At 45.0% G+C, this 21637-nt stretch overlaps 1 protein-coding gene across 1 annotated transcript in view; it reads left to right on the top strand.

Annotated features, from left to right (window-relative positions):
• The window catches only part of LOC144679689 (potassium voltage-gated channel subfamily B member 2-like), a 375980-nt gene that overhangs the window by 304055 nt on the left and 50288 nt on the right, over positions 1 to 21637 (top strand). The window lies entirely within an intron of this gene.

The following is a 21637-nucleotide window of genomic DNA, read 5'->3' as shown; positions in this document are numbered from 1 at the left end:
TGTCACCCAGCAGCCATCCATCAAGCCGGACTGGAGCACTGAAGAGCCCCAGCACCTGGGAGTGCCTGAGGATGTAGGCATCATGGTAGCTGCCTGGATACCTTGCACAGACTTCTAGAATCAGCATCCTGTGATCACACACTATCTGCACGTTCATGGAGTGGATGCCCTTCCTGTTGACAAAGGCACTGGGCTCACCTGCTGGCGCCTTGATGGCCACATGTGTACAGTCTATTGCACCCTGGACGTGGCGGAAACCAGCAATCGCCGCTAAGCCTCTGGCTCGCTGTGTCTGGCTTGCCAGGTCCCAACGGAAGTGGATGAAGGTCAATGCATGCCTGAACAGAGTATCTGTAACCTGCTTGACACAAGTGTGAGCAGCTGATTGGGAGACACCACAAAGATCACCCACCAACACCTGGAGAGACCAGAGGCATAGAAGTTGAGGGCAGCTGTGACCTTTAGAGCCACTGGCATGGGGTGCCCACCCACACAGTTAGCGGAGATCTCAGGCTCCATCATCTGACAGATATAGCTGACTGTCTCCCTTGAGAGACGGACCCTCCTTCGGCACTGCACCTCAGACATATTGAGGTAGCTGCTTCGCCGCCTGTATACCCTGGCAGCAGGATAGTGGCGTCTTCTGCGGCCTCTTCCGCCTTGCTCTACCTCTTGGCCCTGCGCCCCTTGTGCCTGCGCCTGTCCTCCCAAGGGTGGCTCCCCTCGAGGCTGAAAGTGCACTCCTGGCCTCCTCCCCCTTCTAGCCCTCCCTTCCTCCTCAGAGGAGCTGCCTCCAGTGGACAGTTCAGCTTCCATTCCCAGGCTAAGGAAAGGCTTCCTGAAACGTGCAGGCCCAAAAAAGATTACTCACTGCAGAGTGCTGACCTGAAGGTTAAGAGTCCAGACAAAGCAGCTGGTTTGCGTTTTGAAGTATTGCAGATCACACAGGCAAGTTTCATAACTTTGAAAAATCAATACTTGAGAGAGCACATTCGCGACCCCAGTGAACCCTCTTATCCCGCCCGTGGACACGGGCGCAGAAAAATCAGCGTCGATTGATGAGACAAGGACCTTAAGTGGCCTGTTAATTAATGGCGGACGCGCAGCAGATATCATCACATGCCCACCCAACGAAATATCGCATGGCGCGCAGTAACATCGGGACTCATTCATTCTTGACAGACACCCACAATTCCAGAATAAACCTATCACTGCTCCACAGATGATGCTTAATCACTTGATTTGCTCCCTGCTTTCACCCCTTATCCATTGATAGGAGCTATGTTTTTAACTAAAATTAAGTAAAATAAACAAAATAAAACGTACCATAATTATAAAATCAACTGACATAAAACCAATAATTATAAAAGAATAACTAACAAAACAGCTTTGCCTGAAACAGCAGATATCACTATGCCTACCTTACCCCCCACAGCCTAGTACTCACTAATGCAGGTCCCTCAAGGCAACTTAATGACCTGTTGGTGACAGATATCTGCTCAGTCTACTACAAAAAGAAGTGACTTTCTTTGAATCTGGGCTATAATTTTCTTGAGTTTACCAGAACCAGCATATGCACAGAGTATAAGGTGAGGTTTGTTTCACAGCAGTATTGGTTTCCAGTGGTCATTCAAGTATTATACAGTTTGTCACTGTGTGTGATTCTGACTGATGCCATGTCACTCATCTTGTACCTTAAGTGAAAATTAAGTCTCACTCTATCATGTACCCTCTATCTGAAAATGAAAGCTTGTGGGATATTTATTGGGCTAATCAATTTCCAGCAGAAATGTGATTCAACTTGTTAACATGGTTATTTCGCAGTACCTTAGACATTCCAAAATGGAATTTAGCGTCAGAGGATAATTTTAAAAGGGGAAAAAATCTTCAGAGGGGTAATTTTCTGACTCTACACTGCTTTCAAGTGTTAAGGTCTGCCACGATCTCACTGAATGGCAGAACAGGCTCAATAGGTTAAATGGCCTATTCCTGTTCCTATACAGTGTGGAGGTGGTACACAGGCTGTCCATGATTTTACAGCCAATTAAAATAATGGGCCAAATCTTCCAGTCTCCAACATATGACCTAAGATGTGCGTCAGGACCCTGTGGAAGTCCTGACGCACTGACCTATGTGGGAATTGCCCAGCACGTTTCAACTTCCAATGGGCAATTCCCACGCCCCCTGGGACCCTCCATGAATGTCTCCAACTCTGAGTTAGAGTTGGAGGCTTGGGACAGTTGCATGGTACTTACCTGAATAGTTAACCAGGAAATGTCAGACAGATTGAAACCTAGTTTAGCTCTGGGTAACTCCAGAACTGATCCAACAATCACCCCCTGACCCTCCAACTACCCCCTTGATCCCCCAAATACCCCCCCAACCAACCCCACTCCCACTACCCTATCTGACTAACCCCCGACCAGCCCCCGACCTGGCCCTACCCAACTACCCCTCCCGACCATGCTGCCTCCCAGACCACCCAACTACCCACCTGGCGTGACCACCCTCCCCCGATTCCACCTGTCTTACCCCTCACGTGACCCAACTACCCCTGTCCCAACCAAACCTGACTACACCACACCACCCAACTACCCCCCAACCAGATCTGACTAGCAACCCGACCCACCTATCCACTCACCCACCTAACTGCCCTATGCACCTACCCAGTCACCCACCTACTCACCTCACCCACCAACCACCTACCCACCCTCCTACCTACCCACCATACCCACTCACCCATCCCACCATCTACCCCTACCCACTTACTCATCTCACCCACTTACCTCGCCCAGCCTATCAACCTACCCACTTGTCCACTTCATCCACCTTACTCATTCACCCACCTCACCCATCTACCCACCTACTTACCCTCCCACCCTACCCATTCACTCATTTATCCACTCATCCATTCACAATGTTCAGACTGGACATTTAAACTTACCATATGTCAATTAGTGCCGTATAAAGGGAATGTGTCTAGTCTCCCCCACCTCTACTCTGCTTCAACGGACTTCCTGAATGGATGCTGCGCTCCACATTTCTGGAAAAACCAGACTCGGAAGGTCCCGGAAGAAATGTGGAGCAGTGTCGAGTCGGGGAAATTTTCGAGCAGAGCGGCAATCTGACAATGGTTGCCGCTCCTCAAGAAGATCCGGGCCAATAGTTCAAAAATCAATGCAACAGACCCCTAAAATGTGGATGAGACTCTAGGATGGCCATACATAAAGCAAAAAATTATCCCTTAGAAATATTAATCCTTTTTCCTTTCCTACAAGCAGACTAGGAACATAATTGAACCATCCAATTAGTCTATTCTCTGGCAATGATAAGCTTCACAGTTGTAGGCTCCATTGCATGGATGCTAACAGATGTCAGTCAATTTACTGACTAGATTGGTTGGAAGCCGGCAATGTTGTGGGGGTGGAAGAAAGTGGTTTCGATATTTAAAACAAAAACAGATGTATGGAAGAAAGTTGTGCCTTGGGTCAAACAGGCCAGGATTTCTGACTCAGGTTGAATCAGCAACGGCAGAGATTCATAGTCTCACAGCCAGGGGATTGGATGTACTAAAGGTCATCAAATAGGATGACCTAAACTAAAACAAAAATACCTGGAAAAACTCAGCAGGTCTGGCAGCATCTGCGGAGAGGAGCACAGTTAACGTTTCGAGTCCGAATGACCCTTTAAGTAAAAATAGAAGAGAGGTGAAATATAAGCTGGTTTAAGGGGGGGTGGGACAAGTAGAGCTGGATAGAGGGCCAGTGATAGGTGGAGATAACCAAAAGTTGTCACAGACAAAAGGATAAAGAGGTGTTGAATGTGGTGATATTATCTGAGGAGTGTGCTAATTAAGGGTAGAAAGCAGGACAAGCAAGGTACAGATAGCCCTAGTGGGACTGGGGTGGGGTGAAGGAATCAAAAAAGGCTAAAAGGTAGAGATAAAACAATGGATGGAAATACATTTAGAAATAATGGAAGTAGGTGGGAAAAGGAAAATCTATATAAATTATTGGGAAAAAAGGGGGAGGATTGGAAAGGGGGTGGGGATGTAGGAGAGAGTTCATGATCTAAAATTGTTGAACTCAATATTCAGTCTGGAAGGCTGTAAAGTGCCTAGTCGGAAGATGAGGTGCTGTTCCTCCAGTTTGCATGGAGCTTCACTGGAACAGTGCAGCAAGCCAAGGACGGACATGTGGGCATGAGAGCAGGGTGGAGTGTTGAAATGGCAAGTGACAGGGAGGTCTGGGTAATGCTTGTGGACAGACCGAAGGTGTTCTGCAAAGCGGTCACCCAGTCTGCGTTTGGTCTCTCCAATGTAGAGGAAACCGCATTGGGAGCAACGAATGCAGTGGACTAAATTGAGGGAAATGCAAGTGAAATGCTGCTTCACTTGAAAGGAGTGTGAATAGGATGACCTGTTTTACTGATAGTCAGCTGGTTGAAGTTTCAGCTTATCCCGGTCTTCATATTAAGCAGGCAATTTGAAAATGTGACAAGAGCCAGCAAGGTATAGAGCTGACCAATGTCAGCATATGTTGAGGGTAAATCTATATATCCAAATGACAGGCTGAATTTTACCAGACACTGCTGGCAGGAGCGGAGGCAGTCTCCAGGACAATTCCGAGGTAATGCCATTGCTGGCGATTGTACGCTCAGAATCTGCTCTTTACCCCAGCGTTGGGATCCCGAAGCCCGCAGGAAAACCCTACCCAATGTTGCTAAAAGATCATGTTGATAGTAAAAAGAAAACCAAGATGAGACGCCTGGGACATGCGAGAGGCGACCATGTAAGCAGAAGCGTGTTTGCAGCAATTTAATGGCTGCATTAAGTTAGGTAATAGCGAAATCAAAAGAGAGCTGTGCCTGCAGGAACTGCAGAGAAAGAGACATTGGCAGCAGGGAACCTCGAGGTGGTTGAGTAGAATCATGGTCACATCTGCACAAAATGATATTTGTAACTTTGGCCAGTGGGGTCTTGGTGCTGTGGTCAGGTTGAAACCAAGTTGGAGGGATTTGAATAAGAAATGGTGAGATAGGTAGAAATATAGTCGCGAGGCAGCATGTACTGGTTTCCCTTTATTTGCCCTACTACTTACACTCAAAACAGTAATAAATTTGTCAAACATAATTTCCCTTTTGTAAACCCACGGTGACTTTGTCTGGCCATGCTATGATTTTCTAAATGCGTTGTTAAGACTTCCTTAGTAATAGATTCCTGCATTTGCCCGATGACTGATGTCAGGCTAACTGGCCTGTTGTTCCTTTTCTTACTCCCCCTCCTTTCTTGAGTAGCAAGTAATCAAACTGTGGCCCAGTGAGCTGAGCCCAGGTGTCTGCAGGTCTCAATAGGCTGGGCCTACCTCTCAATCATAACTATACACTAACAGATATTGAACAGGGAGCTTGTTTCTATTTTCTTCCATGGGACGGTGGCATTGCTGGCTAGGCCAGCATTTATCTTGCCCATCACTAATTGCCCTTGAGAAGGTGGTGGTGAACCACCTTCTTGAACCACTGCAATCCATGTGGTCTAGGTACACCTACAGTGCTGTTGGGATGGAGTTCCATGATTTTGACCCAGCGAAAGTGAAGGAATGGCAATATATTTCCAAGTCAGGATGGTGTGTAGCTTGGAGGGGACCTTGCAGGCAGTAGTGTTCCCATGCTTTTGCTGCCCTTGTCCTTCTAGATGGTAGAGGTCGTTGGTTTGGAAGGTGCTACCTAAGGACCCTTGGTGATGCAGTGCATCTTGTAGATGGTATACACTACTGCCACTGTGCATTGGTGGTGGAGGAGGTGAATGTTGAAGGTGTTATATGGTGGGCCAATCAAGTGGGCTGCTTTTTCCTTAAGTGTTAAGACAACAACTTCTGTTCCATGATACAAAAATTACACATAAACTCTGGATAGAGTGAACCTGGTGAACACATTTAGAACAGATTATCTGGTCATTGCTGTTTGTGGGCGTTTGCTGTATGCAAATTTCCTACATCACACCTGTATCTAAAATTCAGAACTACTTTATCAGCTGTAAAATGCTTAAGTTCTAATCTGCTGGGACAATTTTGTATCCAAAGAACTTTGGAAAATCAGAACCAGTGCATCCGCTATCTCTGCAGCTACCTCTTTAGAATCCTTAGATGCAGGTCATCAAGTCCTGGGGATTTGTTGGCTTTTAATCCCTTAAGTTTCTCCATTACTTTTTCTCTGCTGATATTAAATACTTTAAGTTCTTCACTCTTCTTAGCCCTTTGGTTACCCTATATTTCTGGTATGTAATTTGTGTCTTCTACTGTAAAGACAGGCATGAATATTTGTTCAATGACTCATTATCAACCCATGATAATTTCTCCTGTCCAAGAGATATCTAAGGAACCAAAGTTTGCTTTAGCTGCTCTCCTCCATTTTATATACTTATAAAAGCTCTTCCAATCTGTTTTTTATATTCCTGACTAGTTTACTTCATTCTGTTTTTTCAGTTTTTATCAAAATTTTGGTCACCCTTTGCTGCTTTCTAGAACATTCAGAATCGTCAGGCTTTTTCAATATTATAAGCCTGTTCTTTTGATCTAATACTATCCTTAACTCCCTTAGTAAGCCACGGATGAATCTTTCTTGCTGGGTTTTTGCTTTTCAGGTGTGTTTTTGTTGAATATTTGAATTGTTTTGTTAAATGTTTCCCACTGTTTATTTACCACCATACCTTTTACTCAAATTTACCCAATCAAACATATCCAGCTCTCCCCTGATTCCTAAAAAATTGACTTTGTTTAAGTTTAAATTTTTTGTTTGGGACTGGAGTGTGTTATTTTCAAAGTTAATTATGGAATTCAGTTGTATTATGATTACTTTCCCCAATAGGATCTTTTGCTATGAGATTGCTAATTAACCCTGGCTCATAATTAGATCCAAGTTAGCTTTATCCCTAGTAGGTTCCATCACATATTGTTATAGGACTTCCAGAGAGCATTTGATGAAGTCCCTCATAAGAATAGCTAGCAAAAGTTGAAGCCTATGCAATTGAAAGCAAATTATTGACCTGGTTAGGAATTTGGCTCAGCGGCAGTAGACAGAGCATAGAGATAAAGGCAGATACTCAAATTGGCAGGATGTGACTATTGGTGTCCTACAAGGATCTGTGTTGGGACCCGAACTATTCACCTTATTAATTAACGACTTAGACATTGGATAGAAAGCCACATATCCAAAGTTGCTGTTGACATAAAGATAGGTGGCATTGTTGTCAGTGTAAATGAAAGTGTAAAATTACAAATAGATAGATTAAGTGAATGTGCAAAACTTTAGCAAATGGATTTCAATGCAAGCAAATGTGAGGTCATCCACTTTGGACCTAAAAACATAGAACATGGTACTTTCAAAATGGTGAAAAGCTAGAAAAAGTAGAGGTTCGCTGAGACTTTGGAGTCCAGATACATCACAGAATCACAGTGCAGATGAGGCCCTTCAGCCCATCGAGTCTGCAGCGACACGTGAGAAACATCTGACCCACCTACTTAATCCTATTTACCAGCACTTGGCCCATAGCCTTGAATGTTATGATGTGCCAAGTGCTCATCCAGGTACTTTTTAAAGGATGTGAGGCAACCTGCCTCCACCACCTTCCCAGGCAGCGCATTCCAGACCGTCACCACCCTCTGGGTAAAAAAGTTTTTCCTCACATCCCCCCTAAACCTCCTGCCCCTCACCTTGAACTTATGCCCCCTTGTGAATGACCCTTCAACTAAGGGGAACAGCTGCTCCCTATCTACCCTGTCCCTGCCCCTCATAATCTTGTACACCTTGATCAGGTCGCCCCTCAGTCTTCTCTGCTCCAACAAAAACAACCCAAGTCTATCCAACCTTTCTTCATAACTTAAATGTTTCATCCCAGGCAACATCCTGGTGAATCCCATCTGCACCCTCTCCACTGCAATCACATCCTTCCTATAATGTGGCAACCAGAACTGCACACAGTACTCCAGCTGTGGCCTCACCAAGGTTCTATACAACTCCAACATGCCCTCCCTACTTTTGTAATCTATGCCTCGATTGATAAAAGCAAGTGTCCCATATGCCTTTTTCACCACCTACTAACATGCCCCTCCACCTTCACAGATCTATGGACATACACGCCAAGGTCCCTTTGTTCCTCAGAACTTCCTAGTGCCATGCCGTTCATTGAATACTTCCTTGTCAAATTACTCCTTCCAAAGTGTATCACCTCACACTTTTCAGGGTTAAATTCCATCTGCCACTTATCTGCCCATTTGACCATCCCGTCTGTATCTTCCTGTAGCCCAAAACACTCAACCTCACTGTTAACCACCTGGCCAATCTTTGTGTCATCCGCAAACTTACTAATCCTAACCCCCACATAGTCATCTATGTCGTTTATATAAATGACAAATAATAGGGTACCCAGCACAGATCCCTGTGGTACGCCACTGGACACTGGCTTCCAGTCACTAAAGCAACCTTCTGTCATCACCCTCTGCCTCCTACAACTAAGCCAATTTTGAACCCACCTTATCAAACTACCCTGTATCCCATGTGCATTTGCCTTCTTTATAAGCTCCTATGTGGGACCTTGTCAAAGGCTTTGCTGAAATCTATATAAACTACATCAACTGCACTACCCTCATCTACACACCTGGTCACCTCCTCAAAAAATTCAATCAAATTTGTTAGGCATGACCTCCCTCTGACAAAGCCATGCTGACTATCTCTGATCAAACCTTGCCTCTCCTTCAGAACTTTCTCCAATAGTTTCCCTACCACTGACATGAGACTCACTGGCCTGTAATTCTCTGGCTTATCTCTACAACCCTTCTTAAATAGCAGAACCACATTAGCTGTTCTCCAGTCCTCTGGCACCTCCCCCGTGGCCAGAGTGGAAGTAAAAATTTGGGTCAGAGCCCTTGCAATGTCCTCCCTTGCCTCCCTCAGCAGTCTTGGACACAAATCATCTGGACCTGGAGATTTGTCCGCTTTTAAGTCTGCCAACACCTCCAATACCTTGTCACTCCCTATATTAATTTGCTTAAGAACCTCGCAGTCTCTCTCCCCAAGTTCGATACCTTCATCCTCATTTTCTTGGGTGAAGACAGATGTGAAGTATTCATTCAACACTCTAGCAATGTCCTCTGGCTCCACCCATAGATTGCCCCCTTGGTCCCTTATGGGCCCTACTCTTTCCCTGGTTATCCTCTTCCCATTGATATACTAATAGAATATCTTGGGATTCTCCCTACTTTCCCTGGTCATTCCCTGGTGCATTCTCCATGGCAATGCCTCAACCAGCCAACTAATCAGCACCCTTTTTGCATGCAGTGTAAATTGTTGCTCCATTTGAAATTTGGCATTCTTGAGTCTGTCCTGATGAGTGCAAGACAAAAAGATTCAACATTCTCCTTTTTTCAACAATACTTAATTCACAGAATCACACAGAGATCATTAAAATGTAATGAATAGGCACAGAAAATAATGAAAAAGGCAAATGGAATGCTGACTTTTATATTTAGTGTTGTTTTCCTTGGAGCAACAAAGGTTGAGAGGGGACCTGATAGAGATGTATAAGATTATGAGGGGCATAGATAGGGAGGATAGGATAGCACTTTTTTCCATTAGTGGAGGGGTCAATAACCAGGGACCATAGATGTAAAGGTAAGAGGTAGAAGGCTGAGAGGGGAATTGAGGAGAAATCTTTTCACCCAGATGGTGGTGGGAGTCTGGAACTCACTGCCTGAAAGGGCTCCTAAGTTCACAAATGTGTTGCTGGAGGTTCTAGTGATGGAGGTCAACAGGAGGAGGGAGGTCATGTTTCTGGTGGGGGGTGGGGGAAGGTGGGTAGGAGGTCCTCAAGTTTCACCTCTGAAGGGACTGGGAGAAAGCGGCCAGGGTGGTCAATTTAGAGCTAAAGACACCTTTAGGTAGATTAGGTGGGTATTAAAATCATGTTAAAGGATAAATTTTATCATAATTTCATTGCTTTTTTAAAGGTAACACAAAAATTCAAACATTAAAATTTGATGCCAGTTGTCTGATTAGAGAAAATGCTGGGCTGAATTTCCAGGCCTATTTTATGGCCTATGAGGGTTCCGGGTCTGGGAAGGCCACATCCTCCCCCCCCACCCCCAACACCCATCATGCAGCGGGTAAGCAATAAGGGTCGGTAAAAGACTTGTTGAGTAGGGATTTTCCAGTCAGTCTCCGGTTTCCCAACGCGACAGAGCAGATCAACTGCCTGGAGGTGGACACCCAGCAACAAGCTGGGGTCCAGTGCTCCTGGCAGAAGTACAAGCCTCCTTGCCTGCCTGGATAGAGGTGCAACCAAAGGCCACCCTAAAGACGGACTACCCCCCAACATGGTGGCCTGGCTCCTTTTTGTGCTTTTTAATTACATTTTTAAGAAGTGGCTGAAAGCATCTTATCAATGAATCGCCTTCCCACTTACCAGGTACTGCTGCCAGGTGCTATGATTGAGATCTCTCATTGGCCCTCAAGCTTCTGGAGCCCGCCCTCCAGCTTTGAGAGTCTGCCTGAGAGGAAACCTGTCTCCATGCCAATTAAGGGCTCATCCACATGAAAATCTTGACTTTAAACAGTTTCCCACAAAGGTGGTTCCAGGACTTGAAAATTGCCCCGGCTCCTGCTTTCCGCCTCTGAGATGAATATTGAGGAATTTTACAAGGAAAGGAAAACTGGTTCAGGATGTCCTCTCCAACAACAGTTGATAATTAATCAGCTGCACTCTGATTTTTAACTGGACCAATAAGTTTCGAATAATAACCAAAATATTTGCATTTTGTTTGCATTATATATTCGCTAAATAAAGATAGAGAATAGACTGGTGGCCTGTCAAGTTTTGTCTGCCAAATTACATATCCTATTACAACACAATTCTTCTTTACTACCCACAAATCTTTATAACCTTGAATTTTATTGACCTTTTTCATAATTGCACTTATTAACATACAGCCAATGCTAACAGAGTTTTGCGAAAAGTTCTGCAAAGCCTGCAAGGAATTTGTTGCTTTGTATTTGTGATAGATCAGAGTATTTTGTTTTCCCTTATTCATGAGTTGTGAGCATCACTGGCAAGGCCAGCATTTATTCCACACCTCTAATATCCATTGAGAAGGTGATGAGAAGGTGATAATGAGCTGCCTTCTTGAACCTCTGCAGTCTTTATTGAAAGTGCAACCACAGTGCTGTTGGGAGAGAGTTCCAGAAATTTCTTTGGTCCATTGATGAAGAAGGAAAACAATATATTTCCAAGTCATTATAGTATATGACTTGGAGGGGAACTTGGAAGTGTTAGGGTTCCCACATTTCTGTTGCCCCTTTCTCTTCTAGGTGGGTTGGAAGGTTTCCTGCCTCCTGGTGGGAACAAAGCCACCTTCCTGGCCTCCACCTCTCTGACCAGTGTGACCAGTGAGTCCAGGGCAGCATCACTAAAGTGGGAAGCTCTTTCCTTGGCATGTTGTGCCATTCTATTTTTTCTTCAATGCTGCAATGTAATTATTCAGCAACCTGTAGTGCAGTGCTGCAACTCTCTTATAGGGACTGCACCTTTCAAAAGGGAAGGCTGGCTGGAGCACACGGTTTCTTCACAATACTCACCCTTCCTGCAGTGTGCAGAGGATGTGGCAGTGCAATGGAGACCAGTACAAATTGAGAGCTGCTCGTGGCCACGCTACAACCGGAGAAATGAGACGGATACACAAACTTTATATACGAACATACGAGTTAGGAGCAGGAGTAGGCCACTCAGCCCTTCGAGCCTGCTCTACCATCCAATAAGATGAATGCTGATCTGACTGTAACCCCTCCCCCCGCATACCCCCAATAACCTTTCACTACCTTGTTTTTCAAGAATCTATCAACCTCTACCTTAAAAACATTCAAAGACTCTGCTCCACTGCCTTTTGACGAAGAGAGTTCCAAAGACTCACTATCCTCTTGGAGAAAAGAAATTCTCCTCATCTCTGTCTTAAATGGGTGACCCCTTATTTTTCAACCGTTATCACTAGTTCTAGATTCTCCCACAAGAGGAAATACCCTCTCCGCATCCACCCTGTCAAGACCCCTCAGGATCTTAAAGGTTTAAACCAAGTCGCCTCTTACTCATCTGAATTCCAGTGGATACAAGCCTAACCTGTCCAACTTTTCCTCATAAAATAACCCACCCATTCCTGGTATTAGTCTAGTAAACCTTCTCTGAACTGCTTCTAATGCATTTATATCCTTAAATAAGGAGACCAATACTGTACACAGTACTCCAGATGTGATCTCACCAGTGTGCTGTGCTACTGAAACATAATCTCCCTACTTTTATACTCAATTCCACTCGCAATAAATGATAACATTCTATTAGTTTGCCTAGTTACTTGCTGTACCTGCATACTAGCCTTTTGTGATTCATGCATTAAGTCACCCAGATCCCACTGAATCTCAGAGCTCTGCAATCTCTCACCATCTTTTTTATTCTTCCTGCAAAATGGGCTTTCACATTTTCCCACATTATACTCCATTTACCAGATCTTTGCCCACTCACTTAACCAATCTATGCCCCCTATAACTTCTTTATGCCCTCTACACAGCTTACTTTCCTACCTATCTTTGTATCATCAGCAAATTTAGCAACCATGCCCTCTGTTCCATCATACAAATCATTGATATAAATTGTAAAAAGTTGAGGCCCCAGCACTGATCCCTGTGGCACACCACTTGTTACATCCTGCCAACGAGAAAAAGACCCATTTATGGTTACCCTTTGTTTCCTGTTAGCTTGCCAATCTTATATCCATGCCAATATTTTACTCCCTACACCATGAGCTTTTACTTTCCGCAGAGGGTGATGGTTGAGGGGTGTTTTTGTGACTGGATGCCTGTGTCCAGTGAGGTTCCACAGGGATCGGTGTAGGGTCCCTTGCTGTTTGTGGTATATATAAACAACTTAGACTTGAATGTAGAAGGGTCAGTAAGTTCGTGGATGACACGAAAATTGGTGGGGTGGTAAATAGCGAGGAAGATAGCCTTAGATTACAGGAGGATATAGACGGGTTGGTCAGATGGGCTGATTAGTGGCAAATGGAATTTAATCCAGATGAGTGTGAGGTGACGCACTTGGACAGGACAAACAAGGCACGGGAATACACAATGAATGGTAGGACCCTGGGAAGTACCGAGGATCAGAGGGACGTACCTTGGTGTGCATGTCCACCGGTCCCTTAAGGTAGCAGGACAGGTAGATAAGGTGGTTAAGAAGGCATATAGGTACTTGCCTTTATTAGCCGAGGCATATAATATAAGATCGGGGAGGTTATGCTGAAACTGCATAAAACGCTGGTTAGGCCACAGCTAGAGTATTGCGTGGAATCCACTTTATAGGAAGGATGTGATTGCAGAGGAGATTTACCAAGATGTTGCCTGGGCTGGAGAGTTTTCATTATGAGGAAAGATTGGATAGACTGGGGGTATTTTCCTTGGAGCAGAGGAGTTTGAGGGGGGACATGATTGAGGTGTATAAAATTATGAGGGGCATAGATAGGGTAGACAGGAAGGAATTTTTCCCCTTGATGAAGGGATCTATAACCAGGGGCTAGATTTAAGGTAGGGGCAGGAGGTTTAGAGGGGATTTGAGGAAGAATTTTTTCACCCAGAGGGTGGAGGGAATCTGGAACTCACTGCCTGAAAGGGTGGTAGAGACAGAAACCCTCAAAACATTTAAGAAGTATTTGGATGTGCACTTGCGATGCCATGGCATACAAGGTGATGGGCCTAGTGCTGGAAAATGGGATTATAATAGTTAGTTATTTGTTTGACCGGCGCAGACTCGATGAGCCGAAGGGCCTTTTTCTGTGCTGTAGACCTCTATGACTCTATGATTCTATGACTCTATTTCCGCAATCCCCTTATCAAATGTCTTCTGGAAATCTAAGTACAGTACATCCACTGGCTCCCCTTTATCCACAGCACATGTGACTCCTTCAAAGAACTCCAATAAATTGGTTAAACATGATTTCCCTTTCACAAATCCATGTTGACTCTACCTGATGCCTTGAATTTTTCCAGGTGTCCTGCCATAATATCTTTAGCAATAGCTTCCAATATTTCCCTATGACAGATGTTAAGTTAACTGGCCTGGAGTTTCCTGCTTTCATTCTCCCTCCCTTTTTGAATAAAGGAGTTACATTTGCTACTTTCCAAACTAATGGAACCTCCCCCGAATCTAGTGAACTTTGAAAAATTAAAACCGACACATCAACTATCTCACTTGCCAATTCTTTTAAGACCCTAGAATGAAGTTCATCAGGACCCGAGCATTTGTCAGCCTGCAGCCCCAACAATTTGCTAAGTACTACTTCCCTGGTGATCGTAATTTTCCTGAGTTCCTCCCTGTCTTCCAATTCCTTATTTACAGCTATTTCTGGGATGTTACTTGTATTCTCTAACAGACTGATGCAAAATACCCCTGCTCTGAAGAAGGGCCATATGGACTCGAAACATTAACTCTTGTTTCTCTCTCCACAGATGCTTTCAGATATGCTGAGTTTTTCCAGCGTTTTCTGTTTTTATTATTATTGATGCAAAATACCTGTTCAATTCATCTGTCACCTCCTTATTTTCCATTATTAATTCCCCAGACTCACTTTCTGTAGGACCAACACTCACTTTGTTAACTCTTTCTTATTCAAATATCTATAGAAACTCTCCACCTCATTTCCAACCAACATAGGCAGGTTGTGACTTTTAGTTCTCTATTCCTAAAATAGGCCCAGTCTAATTTCTTTGCTATGTTTCCTACCAGGGCCCGGGAGAGGGGAGTGCCGATAGTACCAACAATAGGGTCAGGGGTCTAGGGGGGATGCAAGCCTGTACCCAGGCTCAGTGTTTCAAACAGTTTCTTGTTGTCCACGCTTAGCAGCCAGAGTTACAGATCTGAAAGACCGGCTTTAAAAAAATGACCTGTAAAACTGAGAGCTCCAATATTTTTTAAGCTGGTCTGTCAGTGTCAGGTCAATTTCACTAGTTGCTGCTGCTACTTCCAACCTTCAGGCACATTCCTGATTCCGATTTTTATTTCTGAAAAGCCCATGAGGAAACCACAAAGCTGCCCGAAGGTGAGAAGCAACAGCAGCAACTGAGAGTGTTCCTTCTTGAAAAATGGTAAATGAATCCCTGTAATTTTACAACCAGTTGGATGCTGTGTGCATTTGTGTGTGTGTGTGTGTGTGTGAGGGTGGGGGTAGAGTGCTGGGGATAGGGAGGGGGTGTAGGGAGGTTGGGGGCTTAGGGGGGATTTGGAGGGGTGTTGGGGGAGGGAGGGAGTGTAGGGATGTGGGGGGTTGGGGGAGTGATGGGGTTTAGGGATGTGGTAGGTTGGTGGAGGCTGGAGGGGGTTTGGGGGAGGGAGTGTAGAGAGGTGGGGGGTTGTGGGGAGATTGGAGGTGGGGAGGGGGTACAGGGAGGTAAGGGGTTTGGGGGGAAGTGGGTAGTTGGAGGGCGGGATTCAAGGGGAGTTGAGGGGTGAGGGAAGGTTGGAGGAGGGTGGGGGAAGTTTTGAGGGGGTTTGGGGGAAAGTTGAATAGGGGATTGGAGGGGGTTTGGTGGGAAGGTTGAAGGGCAAGTTGGGGAGAGGGTTGGGGGTAGGTTGGAGGGAGGCTGGAGAGGGGTTGGATGGAAGGTTGGATGGGGTTGTGGGAAAGGTTGGGGGGAAGATTGGAGTGGGGTTGGGGGAAGGATGCGGGGATTGAGGGGGTGTTAGAGGGGCAGTTAGGGGAAGGACAGAGGGGGGTTTGGGGAAGTTAAAGGGGCAGTTGGGGGAGAATGGAGAGATGTTGGGGGAGGTTGGAAGGGAGGTTATGGGGGAGGTTGGACTGGGGATTGGTGAACGTTCAAGGGAGGTTATAGTGGGAAGGCTATGGGGGCACTGGGGGGAGGTTAGCTACAGAATTTGAATTGTTTTTGTAAATATGGTGATTTCTTTGTAGGCAACTTCCTAACATCAGTTGATTGATCTGTGATTAATTGTGATTAATTATCTTTAGTGAATCACCATTGGTCCTCAATTTTTTTCTTATTCGCTCATGGGATGTGAGCGTCGCTGGCTGGGCCAGCATTTATTGCCCATCCCCCTAATGCCCTTGAGAAGGTGGTGGTGAGCTGCCTTCTTGAACCGCTGCAGTCCATGTGGTGTAGGTACGCCCACAGTGCTGTTAGAGAGGGAGTTCCAGGATTTTGACGCAGCGACAGCGAAGGAACGGCGATATATTTCTGAGTCAGGATGGTGAGCGGCTTGGAGGGGAACTTCCAGGTGGTGGTGTTTCCATGTGTCTGCTGCCCTTGTTCTTCTAGATGGTAGTGGTCATGGATTTGGAAGATGCTGTCTAAGGAGCATTGGTGAGTCCCTGCAGTGCACCTTGTAGATGGTACACACTGCTGCCACTGTGCACCAATAGTGGAGGGAGTGAATATTTGTGGATGGGAAGCCAATCAAGCGGGTGGCTTTGTCCTGGATGGTGTCAAGCTTCTTGAATGTTGTTGGAGCTGCACTCATCCAGGCAAGTGGAGAGTATTCCATCACACTCCTGACTTATGTCTTGTAGATGATGGACAGGCTTTAGGGAGTCAGGAGGTGAGTTACTCGCCAGAGGAATCCTAGCCTCCGACCTGCTTTTGTAGCCACAGTATTTATATGGCTAGTCCAGTTCAGTTTCTGATCAATGGTAAGCTCCAGGATGTTGATAGTGGGGTATTCAGCGATGGTAATGCCATTGAATGTCAAGGGACGATGGTTAGATTCTCTCTTGTTGGAGTTAGTTATTGCCTGGCACTTGTATGGCATGAATGTTACTTGCCATTTGTCAGCCCAAGCCTGGATATTGTCCAAGTCTTGCTGCATTTGGACATGGACTGCTTCAGTATCTGAGGAGTTGTGAATGGTGCTGAACATTGTGCAATCATCAGTGAACATCCGCACTGCTGACCTTACGATGGGAGGAAGGTCATTGATGAAGCAGTTGAAGATGGTAGGACTGAGGACACTACCCTGAGGAACTCCTGCAGTGATGTTCTGGAACTTATTGGTCGACCTCCAACAACCATAAAAATCTTCCTTTGTACTAGATATGATTTCAACCAGAGGAGAGCTTTCCTTCTGATTCCCATTGATGCCAGTTTTGCTAGGGCTCCTTTATGCTACACTCAGTCAAATGCAGCCTTGAAGTCAAGGGCAGTCACTCTCACCTCACCTCGGGATTTAAGCTCTTTTGTCCATGTTTGAACCAAGGCTGTAACGAGGTCAGAAGCTAAGTGGCTCTGGCGGAACCCAAACTTAGCGTCAGTGAGCAGGTTATTGCTAAGCAAGCATCACTTGATAGCACTGTTGATGACTTCTTCCATCACTTTATTGATGATGGAAGGTGGGGTGGTAATTGGCTGGGTTGGATTTGTCCTGCTTTTCGTGTATGGGACATATCTGCGCAATTTCCATATTGCAGGGTAGATGCCAGTGTTGTAGCTGTACTGGAACAGCTTGGCTAGGGGCGTGGCAAGTTCTGGAGCACAAGTCTTCAGTACAATTGCCAGAATATTGTCAGCACTCATAGCCTTCGCAGTACCCAGTGCCTTCAGCCATTTCTTGATATCACTTGGAGTGAATCGAATTGGCTGACGACTGGGGACCTCCGGAGGAGTTTGAGATGGATCTTTAACTCGGCACTTCTGGCTGATGCTTCAGCCTTATCTTTTGCACTGATGTGCTGGGCTCCTCCATCATTGAGGATGGGGATATTTGTGGAGCCTCCTCCTCCAGTGAGCTGTTTAATTGTCCACCACCATTCACGACTGGGTGTGGCAGAACTGCAGAGCTTACATCTGATCCATTGGTTGTGGAATCCCTTAACTCTTTCTATCGCTCTCTGCTTAAGCTGTTTGGCACACAAGTAGTCCTGTGTTGTAGCTTCACCAGGTTGACCCTTCATTTTTAGCTATGCCTGGTGCTGCTCCTGGCATGCCCTCCTGCACTCTTCATTGAACCCGGGTTGATCCCCTGGCTTGGTGGTAATGTTAGAGCGAGGGAAATGCCGGACCACGAGGTTACAGATTGTGGTTCAGTACAATTCTGCTGTTGCTGATGGCCCACAGCACCTCATGGTTGCCCAGTCTTGAATTGCTAGATCTGTTCAAAACCTATCCCATTTAGCATGGTGGTAGTGCCACACAACACAATGGAGGGTATCCTCAATGGAAGAACGGACTTTGTCTCCACAAGGACTGTGCGGTGGTCACTCCTACTGATTCTGTCATGGTCAGATGCTTCTGCGGCAGGCAGGTTGGTGAGGATGAGGTCAAGTATGTTTCTATCTCTTGTTGGTTCCCTCACTATCTGCCACAGACCCAGTCTACCAGCTATGTCCTTTAGAAATCAGCCAGCTCATTCAGTAGTGGTGCTACCAAGCTGTTCTTGGTGATGGACATTGAGTCCCCCACCCAGAGTACATTCTGCGCCCTTGCCACCCTCAGTGTTTCCTCCAAGTGGTGTTCAACATAGAGGAGTACGGATTCATCAGCTGAGGCGGTGGGGAAGGCAGCGGTACGTGTTAATCAGCGGAAGGTTTCCTTGCCCATGCTTTGCCTAACGCCATGAGACTTAATGGGGTCCAGAGTCAATGTTGACAAATCCCAGGGCAACTCCCTCACGACTGTAAACCACTGTGTCATCATCTTTGCTGGGTCTGTCCTGCCATTGGGACAGGACATACCCAGGGATGTAGATGATGGCGTCTAAGACATTGGCTGTAGGGTATGATTCCATGAGGATGACTATGTCAGGCTGTTGCTCGACTAGTCTGTGAGACAACTCTCCCAATTTTGGCACTAGCCCCCAGATGTTTGTAAGGAGTAAGGATTGACAGGGCTGAGTTTGCCATTGTCATTTCTGGTGCCTAGATCAATGCCAGGTGATCTGTCCAGTTTCATTCCTTTTTGTAGGCCTCGTAGTGGTTTTATACAACTGAGTAGCTTGCGAGGCCATTTCAAAGGGCAGTTAAGAGTCAACTACATTGCTGTGGGTTTGGAATCACATGTAGGCCAGGCCAGGTAAAGACAGCAGATTTCCTTCCCTCAGGGGACATTAGTGAATCAGATGGACTTTTACGACAATCAAAATCCGTTTCATGGTCACCATTAAACTTTTAATTTTAGATTTTTATTGGATTCGAATTTCACCATCTGCTGTGGCAGAATTCAGATGCTGGCCCCAAGAGCATTATCTTGGGTCTCTGGATTACTAGTCAAATGACAATACCACTATGCCACCACCTCCCCACAGCAATTTCACCATTGCTACAGTCACTCTGCCTACTGCATGCAGGCGTAATGAAAGAAAGACAAAGCCTACATTTATACAGCACCTTTCACGATGTCCAAAATCGCATTCAAGCCAATTAACTACTTTTGAGTTGTGGTCACTGGTATAATGTAGGCAATGTTATCAAATGGCAGAGCAGGCTCGAAGGGCCGAATGGTCTACTCCTGCTCCTAATTCGTATGTTCGTATGTCATCTGGGATGGGTGAGATGAACTGGGCTAGATGGTCTTTGTCATCCATTACTATCTTGCGAATAGAGGCTGGAATCATGGCTGGAGTTCTGTTTATTTTGTTGCTAATGAAAGTTTACTGTGAGCGGGCTTTGTGGGGTGAGATTGCCAGGACAGGAGTGCGTAATGGGCTCATAGTGAATCAGTAACCTGTTTTACACTGCACATGATTCTCAAGTCTTTTCTATTGACTTCAATCTTGTCCTTTTGCCTACTTACCTATTATCCCACTCTACCTTGTTGCTTTTTATGAGTTTTTTGAGGTATTGAAATATCGTGATAAATCTGTGTTGCATAGTAGATATTGAAAATATATTGTAGTGAGAAGTAGCAATCAGCAGAGACTTCAGACTTGCTGATCACGAAACAGATACAATTGTGAACCAGTCTTTGCTAAGTTCTGTTGCACAGACACACCTGAGGACCCAGAAATAGAAGAAGTATTGGGGCCCATAATTTCTCTCCCTGGCCCTGTTTCCTACACATTAATATTCAAGAGTGCTCTTAGACTTAGAAGGTCTTTTTGTAGAATTCTCAGCTGGTTAGTACATCAGAAGACTGCACTCTGCCACCACCTCCTCCCAAGCCCCTTGGAGACTGTTGGAGACATGCCAGCATCTGGCAGAAAACTCGCAGCCCACTTCCACTTGGGGAACATCATTGTTTGTACTCTTGATTTTTTTTTTGCAACTGTATTCTTTCAGACAGCCTCAATTAGCATTTGTCACATTAAGACATATAAAGAAAGTCATTAGTGTGCTATATTCAGGTAGTCTTTACAGTTTATTTATTTCTTCATGGAACCTGCAAGACAAAAAGAGTGAGCAGTGCAATTTATAATTTGGTAGGGTTCCTACTTTCAAGGAGCAGTTGACAGAACATGTAGCATTGAAAGCTGCATAAGGCAATACTCTATTTGATTAAGAGAAAATTCTATAAATATCAAGCTAGTTTATGTGATGCTAATCATTTTCACAGCTGACATTGCAGTAGGTGCACAAGATCTTAAGAACATAGGAAATAGGAGCAGGTGTAGGCCATTTGGCCCCTCGAGCCTGCTCCGACAATCAATAAGATCGTAGCTGCTCTGATTGTGGCCTTAACTCCACTTTCCTGTCCGCCTCCCATTGCATTTTCGCTTTCATTAAAATCAGCAATAGCTGGTACCATTTTTTATAGGTCACAGGCTCAGCTGTGCTACCGGACAATGTCATTACACACTGACTAGCTATGACAATCCATCTGGAAACATTTCCAAAAATAATGGTGATGTAGATTAGCTGTGAAGCACATTTGAACAACCCTCCACTCTCCCACAATTTCATGTCTGTTGTTAGCACCCTCTTCAAGGTGACTAGGAACGTTATGAAAAACACAATAATAAATGTCAGCTCATGCTTAGGGCTCTGGGGTATATCTTCTTTTTGAAACAAAACTTCCTGATTGGAGTGTGTTGTTTGTGATCATTTATCTAATGGAAACTTTCTAATTAGTTTCAACATTGGCATGGAAAGCTGGAATACAAATAAAATTTTATACTAAGTCTTCCTGTCATTCAACTGTATGGGATTAGGTGGGATTTTTATTTAATTTTGTTTTCTCTAACTTCAAGTCACAAATAAACCCACGAGCTGGAAAATCACTTATGATTATACATCTGTGAGCTGGCTGTTACATTGTCGACCTTGATTTTGCTATATTGATGAATGCATTTACAGCATCACAAAATATGCAGTACAAGCTTGATGCTTCATTCCACTAAATTCTTGAGTTAATAAGAGGAAAGGGGTTAAATTGGATAACACCTGAAAATTGGCATGGGGATTCCAAAGTGCAATTACCTGTTCAATGTAATCTAGGTAACATGTCATCTTCATGCTGTTCATTCTCATGACTGTTGTATGCAGCCAGTGACAATAGTGTTGTTCATTTGCTGCTTGGTGTCAGCTGTTGGCTGAGTTGGTAGCATTCTAGCCTCTGCATTGTAACGTTGTGTCTTCAAATCGCAATCCAGAGATTTGAGCATAAA

The sequence above is a fragment of the Cetorhinus maximus genome, chromosome 4 (genome assembly GCF_964194155.1).
Source record: "Cetorhinus maximus chromosome 4, sCetMax3.hap1.1, whole genome shotgun sequence".
Lineage (NCBI taxonomy): Eukaryota > Metazoa > Chordata > Chondrichthyes > Lamniformes > Cetorhinidae > Cetorhinus > Cetorhinus maximus.
This window is presented reverse-complemented; position numbering and strand designations above follow the sequence as displayed.